Source organism: Sparus aurata, chromosome 1 (genome assembly GCF_900880675.1).
Source record: "Sparus aurata chromosome 1, fSpaAur1.1, whole genome shotgun sequence".
Taxonomy (NCBI): Eukaryota; Metazoa; Chordata; class Actinopteri; order Spariformes; family Sparidae; genus Sparus; species Sparus aurata.
Genome location: NC_044187.1, coordinates 8761280 through 8769213, shown reverse-complemented (window position 1 = coordinate 8769213; position 7934 = coordinate 8761280). Strand labels below are relative to the sequence as shown.

Sequence of the window (7934 nt, the reverse complement as noted above, 5' to 3'; positions counted from 1 at the left end):
TATGTCAATGCTGTGTCTATAACAGTTGATAACACTGCCCCCAAGTGGTCAAAAATCAACAAGTGCAGCTTTAAGAAGATCAGCTGCAGAGCTTTAATATGTCCTGCTGCAAAAAAAGTGTCCTTGAACACAACACTGACCACCTGATTCACTTCACATCAAAGCTTCACCATGAGTCATAAAAACACTGTGATACCATTAATGAAATAAGTGGGCTCTCAAGTCAAAAATGTGTTTCTCTTCTTGGTCCTACAGAGCGTTTGAGCTTCACGGTGCAAAATGATGAACGAGTGATGAAGTGAGGCCGTTTTCACAATCATCTGCTCAAAGTGCAAAATGTTCTCTGTGCTCATTAAACAGCTGATTGGATGAGCACAGCCTGCGAGCGTGATTTGTGACATCACAAAAAAGTATTGATCCGGTATTCAGTCTTTCAGTACATAAGCAGACGATGAAGTAGGAGAAATCTTGTGTCCAACATTTAGACTCATGAAATGAAAAATATTTGCATCTTTACATATCTTCTTTTTAATCTTTATTCTAATGAGGGAGAAGAAATAGGTGCCATTTAATGGATTTTAATGTGGTTATTCTGCTTTTTGTTTGCTGCTTTAACCATGTCAGACACACGGGAGATCATTTTTATGGAGGCTTTAAAACATGTGTGGAGATCGATGAAAATTTTTTTTTTATCTGTCTGAAGTAGATTATTATATATAAGCTGTTGTTTTTTTATCATGCACTTCATGTTTTTTCCATCTGAGCAGACGCAGTTTTCGGCACAATCCCTTCACAGTCCTACTGACCACTACACTGTGTTTATGAGCTAAAAGAGACATAATTTAATAGTTACTGAAGCTGATTCTTCATCTTCACCTGACATTTTGTTGAGGCTGTTTCATGCAAATGTTCTCAAAACTTCAGATGTCAACTTTAATATTTACCTTTCCACTTTATTCTTAAAGTGCATGATGAAAAACCTCCCTCCCTCCTCACCTGTGGCGGACTGAACATCACCTCTCCTGCTGCAGACACTTTCTGCAGGTGCAGCCCGCCTCGGGAGCGCGCACGGGTTTGGCGCGCCCCCGGCCTCCTCTGGGCCCCTCCCACTCCCCCGGCCTGTTTAAGTGCTCGCCTCCTTCACTTCAATGAGCGCTATTGTTGAGCAGTCTGTGCGCCCCTGAACGCCGGATCCTTGCCTCTGACAGACGGACGGAGCGGACCGTGTGTGTGACTCACCTCTCGGTCTGAACTTCGTGCCGACTCGAGACTTTTGGAGAGTTTGCGTTGTTGCTGTGCGCAGAGAGACGCGCAGACACAGTGGATACAAAGTGTGTGTAGGAGCTGCTCCAGCGGACTTTGGATAACTTTTCCAAGGTAAGCTTCTCCTGCGTCTATGCTGAAATTGTGATTTTTTTTTTTTTTTTGTTAAACTCTCGGTTCACAGTAACGCGCTGCTCGGCTGAGGCAGAAAAGCCTCCCCGCGTCTGAAGTCCTGCGTTAGAGTAAATCAGTTATTCTGTAAACTCTTGACACCCGGAGAGGCTGTGATGAATCGATCCGAGCCTCAGCTCCTCTCACATGTGAAAGCCTCCCTTGTGGCCGGTGCGTATCGCCGCATTCCTGTCCCGGCGCACGGCTCCGTATCTCGGGTCAGGATCTGCTCGGCCAGACGCGCTCGGCGGGGACGCACGGACAGGAGAGATACTGTCAGGAGTGTTTCCCCCCGCTGATAGACGCGCAAAACAGGATTAGCTCTTATCGTCGTCGCCGCTTCGGACCGCGTTTGAGCGGAATGTTTCGGATTAGAGGTCGTTATCTGGCCCCTCTCCACGGGTTCTTCTCCCACTTCTGGGTTGTTTTCACCTCCGATGGGAGACTTTAATCCGTGTGATTGGCTGCTGATCCCCCCCCGTATGAGGGTTTGATGCGGTGACTTTCAGGTGTTTGCATGTAGTTTGTGCCTCCTTCAGCTGCAGACAGGTGTTTTTATTCATGCACAAGAGGTTAAGTGTGAGTTAAAGAGTAATGACGGTGTTTCCCTGCAACATCTGAGCGCGAACAAGTACACCAATCAATTACCTAAGAGGCTGATTGCCAGAAAATCAGTGCACAACTGTTTTACTAGTCTTTAATCAATTTTCTGTGGTTTTAACTTCTAACATGTGACGAGTTAGATGTTTATTTCTGTGGTTTCAATCTGAGTTTCTTTGATTTTTGGACTTCTGGTCACCTCGGTCCTGGGAAAAGAGCATTTCTGACTGTTTTCTGACATTTTACATTAATCAGTTGAGGGATATAATCGTCAAATTAATCAACGATGAACATAATATTGAGTAGCAGCCCTGCTAGACCTGAAGACCTTTTATTACCACAGAATCTTACTGTTAACTGGCTGCAATTAACGCAGAGAATTTAAAGGAGTAGTCTATAGCTTGATCATCAATTATCTATTAAAGGTTTTAATCAGGAAGAAGACTCCAAATAATCTCTGGATGTGAGAAAATGCTGCTTTTCTGGCTTCAGGCTGTCGTCATGTGGTTTTTTTTTACAGTTCCCGCTTATTTCAAAGATTAATTAAGATTAATCAGAAACAATACTTAAGTGATGAATCATTGCTGAAAAAAAAAAACACGAGGAAATACCAAGCTGCAGCTGCGGCTGTGATATCTTTGACAGTGACGTCTTGCAGTCCTGGTTTCAAAATAAAACCCTTTTTTTTGTTAAAGACAAGAATAAACTGTTCAGTTGCAGCACAGCAAGAAAATAAAATAAACTCTCTGATGATATCTGATGTAGAAAAGAAGATAAAAACACTTCTAAGTGATGTTAAGTCGTGTTTAGACCTTGTGGTTTACAGTTGTAATGATAGATAGATAGAAAGAAAGAAAACCTGCAGATGTCCATCATAGAATAGTGCTCACATGTCGTGGGGAGGGTTTGTAAAGCGTCGCTGAGCTGTTCAGAGAAATCTAATAACTCCAGACAATGACACGCTGCTGTCTTTATCTCCCCCTGCACAACCTGCTGCCTTCACTGTCTGTCGGCTCCCAGAGGAGTCCGAGTACAATCACAGCTCTCCAGATTAATATTGGCCGGCAGGCGGGCAGGAAAACAAACCCCGGCGTGGAGCGTTGAGTATGGGAAAAGCAAAGAAAGGTGGAGTGAAGAGGGATGGAGCGGAGCGCGTACAGGAGAGAGAGCAAACATTCCTGACTCGGTGTCTCGGCGATTTAATTAAGGTTTTGGTGAGATGCTGCAGCGAGCACCTCGAGGTGAAGGCTCGACCCCTCCTCCTCCTCCTCCTCCTCCTCCTCCTCCTCCTCCAGCTTGGACTAATCCTAAAGGGGGTCAGCTAATAAGTGTTCGGGTCGTGCCACCATGACAACTACACAGAGGGCGAAACTCGAAGGAGAGATCCCCCAATCAGGGAGTTAATAACCACCATGAAGGAAGTTAAGAGGTACAAGGTGAAGAGGATGGAGGCCTGGGCTGTGTGTGTGTGTGCGTGTGTGTGTGTGTGTGTGTGTGTGTGTGTGTGTGTGTGTTAGAGAGAGAGAGAGGATGAAATTTCAGTTGTTATCAGCCACATCAACTTAAAGCCCCTCCTCTTAGTGGGGTTTAAGTGTGCCCTGTGGTGCTCTGATGTCACTCACACACACACACACACACACACACACACACACACACACACACACACACACACCCTCCCTCTGGGTCACATCTCGGTCACTGTACCACTGCTCGGGTAGATTTTTATAGGGGAATAAAGTCGCCAACACAAGTGGCTGTTTAGATTCTCCGACACTTTGCAACTGCTTCCTGTCGAACACGCCGCTGGTTTTAACACTCTCGCTCCTCGACGGTGACGTTCTTGTCGTCGCCTTGACCGTCGCTCCCTCCCGGTCCTCCTCCACATCGTCTCCACCGTGTCTGACGTGTGCAGATGTTGACATTTTCACCACCGCGGCCGGGCTCGTTTCCAGCCTCACCCTTTTCTTGCCTCGCTCTTGTTCTGGTTTTCCGTCTCAATCTGTTTTCCATCTTGGGGTTTTTCTGCTGTTCGCCTAATATTTTCTGCAGGATTTGCCTTTTATGTGACACGCCGGTTCTGAATGGAATCCGTGTGATACCCAACCCCCCCCCCCCCCCCCCCCCCCCCGTCACCAGACTCAACATCGTTATTAGACCCCTCGGATTACATACAGTGACATCGTTTCTTTAATGTCTAATGCAAACCTTTTTTTAAAAAACAATACTTCCCTCTGTGTGCGTGGAAACCTTGTGGTTAAAGTTTGGGAAAGTATTTATAGAGTGCAGCAACCAAAACATTTGTTTCACGTTAGGGACAGAGAGCACTTTCGGTTCAAAAAAGGCCAACAAGAACATTTCTGGGTAACAATACTGGGCCCCTGTCCACATTATTGGAGAGAGAGTCAGAACTTAACTTGAAATCGTTGCTTGGACATTAAAAAACAGCATGTTCAGAGAAATCCAGGCCCTCAACATGATGTTATTTACTTTTCTTTTTCTCCTGTACGTGTTTTCCCACAAAAAACAACTCAAGAGTCGCCAAAAACGAGGCTGAGGAACAGCTAATGTTAATATTCCATCAGCTCCGCCAGTTATATTCACCATGAATCGATGAATCGATTGACTGCTGAGTCTTCAACGTGTCCAGAGTGATGTCTTTAAATCGCTTCTTCTGTCCAACCGACAGCCCAAAAACCCAAAAGACTCTTCGTTTACTGACATATACGACAAAGAAAAGCAGCAAATTCTTCCATTTCAAGAAGCTCGAACCAGCAATTCTTGCTTTAAAAAAGCCGGAAAGGATCAATTAATTAATATTTTTTTCAATCAACTAACTGATTGTTCGACTAGTCGTTTCAGCTCCTGATTTTTGTTGACTAGCTGCAGAAGCAGGCTCAGTAACGACGCTGTTCAACGTCACGATGCGTAGAATTGAACGACGTCTCGCTTTGGTGCCACCTGGTGGAACCTTCGAGGACGACACTTCAGCAAGCGAGTTAAAGCCGCAGCATTTTTATTGATATTGTTTCACGTTTTTTACTCACAGAAACTGGAAGCAAATCCACTCCTGTAACTTTAAACAAATCGGACAATCGTTTCGAGGTTAAAGAGCGGCAGACTGATATAAAGAGGAAAAAAAAAACACTGTCTGCTTCATTTAGTTATAAAACACTCTGCACGTGAAGAACAAGCAGAAGAAATCTCGACCCTCCCTCCTCTCGCTGTGCAGATGTGGAGGTCGGGTGGGCCGAGCGGCTTGTCAGCCCATTTGGGAGCGTTTAAGGAAGCGGGGACCACGCAGATGGAGCGGACGTCCAGCGTCGAGCCTCCGACTGCTGATAAATCATCGCCGCTCGGGGCTGATTTCCTCCTCGTGCACAGGCCTACCTGGAACTCTGCAGCCACACTGAAACCATTTACAGTAACAAGCTGCTCTGATAATGTGAGCTGACGACGCCTTGTTTCCCCTCGTTGCTCCGTTTTATCCTCAGGACATTTGGCAAAGACGTTTTTAGTTTTTTTTCCCAAATTATCCAGCACCAGCTAACGTTGTGTGACATCTCTGATTACAACCAGCAGTCCAAAACTCAGACTTTGCACAGAGATCTTGGAACTGGAGCACGTTTTTGCACGTCTTTATCTGATAAACGACTCTAAATGACGGCAGTTATTTCGGAGTGTTTGCTAAATTTGGTTTCTGTTTTCAGCGTCGTAAAAAGACTCGCGTTACGTCTTTACAAGGTTCTTTGACACCAGAGGAATTCTAGACGCAAACCTACAACAGGCCGAGACTTAACATGCTCACCCAGAGGGGAACCTCTGCTTTCCCAGAACCCGAGCCCCCCCTTCCAACCCCCAGGGAGGGTTTAGGGGTTGCTACTCCTTTACTAACCCATGAAGCGTGTCTCTAAGTGCCCTCCCCCCTCATCCTCACCGCGTGTTGTATAAACACAGTGGTTCAGTAGGAAGGTAAAGAGCGTGACACATATAGACTCCTCGTAACATTCCTCCGCGGTACCAGGAGGCACCAGGACACAAAGGTGCCTCCAACGGCAGGTCTGTGGTCAGATTACCCAACGCAGACATACCAAACTGAGATTATGACAGTGATTAACCTTTTAATCACCTCATAGCAGCGGTTTGTCCTTTCATATCCCTATAATGGTTATAAAGAAGTCTTTATTTCTTGTGCAGAATATATATTTAGATGTGCTTTATCTTAAAACACAAGCTGTGAACACCAGATTTGAGTCGGTACCGACTGCAGGGCAGCAATCAGAAGAGAAAACCGGATGTCTGGATGCAAAGATCACATATATCACACATATGCATCACCTGTGTATAATCAGGATGCTGTCACTGTCATGCATAGTCAAAATTCGGTTTAATAAGTTCCAAAAAAACTAATGCATCTGCTTTAGTTGCGCCTCCTTACCGGCGGGTGGTATCTGCAGGCAGCTGGTTTGCTAACGTTAGCTACCTGGCTACAAAGCAGAGACGGGCTGAAGTAGAATCGGAACACTGTTCTGTTGGTGCAATACCACAAGATCATGATAAAACTGGGAGCCCATATCAGCGTGTCAGGTCTTGATTTGAAAGTAAAGTGACGAACACAAGCTAAAGTCAGCTAGCGGTGACTCCTCTGCATTTCTTTTTGACTTGATTTTCAGTGCTGACGTCATACAAATCATGCAAACACAAAGATTTCAACAACTTTTTGACTTTAAATAACAGTTTTGAAGTCACGTTGATGGTAAAGTGTTTTGTAAGAGGGTGAGCGGTGTCTCCATCAGCCCCTACGTTACGTCTGACAAACTGTAACGGCATCAGGATTTGTATTTACGACAGTTTTGTTGCGCTCAGAAATTGTGGGGCGACGCCAAATCGTACAAAATACCAGTTTCTACATAATGTTGCTTTAACTTTATTCAATATAATGCATCTCAAAGTTAAGAGTTTGGTTTGTCCCTTCTGGGCTACCGTAGAAACAACATGGCGGACTCCGTTAGCGAAGAAACAGTGATTGTTAGTTTCAGATTGTTACACCCTGGACCATTAATTGAGAGACTGTCTGTGTGTTTTTTGTGTCACAGATCTCATTTACCATTAAAAAGTCTCGCTAGATAAAACAAATCATTGAGATAATTCATAATCTGGCGATGAATTAACTGAACAAACTTCGTGGACTCGGCGTTAGAGACGTCTCTCCGGCTGTGTGAGAACCACTGAGCAGCGGCGACTGTTTACACAGAGAGCTTTCATATTCCGGCTCGACACCTAATCTGTCTCCAGTCTTTAAGATAACACATCCCCCCTGCCTCCATCCTCCATCCTCCATCCTCCACCCTCCACCCTGCAGCCATAACTCCACCTGAGGGCAAGCAGAGGTGAGTGAGTAGGTGTGTGCGTGGGGTGAGGGGTGGGGTTGTAGATTAGGGGAACCCCACCTTACAGCCCCCTTTTTCTGAGCCCCTCTCTCTTGCTTTTTCCCCCGCCGAGGGCACAGACACACACACACAGACACACACAGACACACACACACACACTCTTTCATCCCCATTCAACGGCCCTCATTCCCCTAAACACACACTCACACAGGCTGGATGTAGTCACTGGCCCGAGGGGGGCTGCAGGGCCTCACAGAGCACTTCAAAGGGTGGAGGGGGTGTGGATCTACGACGTCCTGAACAACTTGGAGGCACAACAGGTGAAGACAGAAGCCGCGTGACAAGGAGAAGCTGGCCGGCCAGTGTTGGTTTTCACGGACGTGTGCGCCGCGTGTCGTTATGCGCCGGGACGTGTGAAAGACCGCCGAGCCGCAGTCGCCTCAGGTGGAAGTTTCGGGGAATGTGTTTTGTCCTGGTGTGTGTGTCGGGCGTTCAGGTGCACGTGTGGTGTCA

The 7934-nt window shown here is 46.1% G+C and overlaps 1 protein-coding gene across 1 annotated transcript in view; it reads left to right on the top strand.

Annotated features, from left to right (window-relative positions):
- The first annotated feature begins 1149 nt into the window (after positions 1-1149).
- The window catches only part of LOC115591387 (vasorin-like), a 33059-nt gene continuing 26274 nt past the window's right edge, over positions 1150-7934 (top strand). Inside the window, 1 exon segment of the mRNA XM_030433376.1 lies at positions 1150-1377. The gene's annotated coding sequence lies outside the window, so the exon portion shown is untranslated.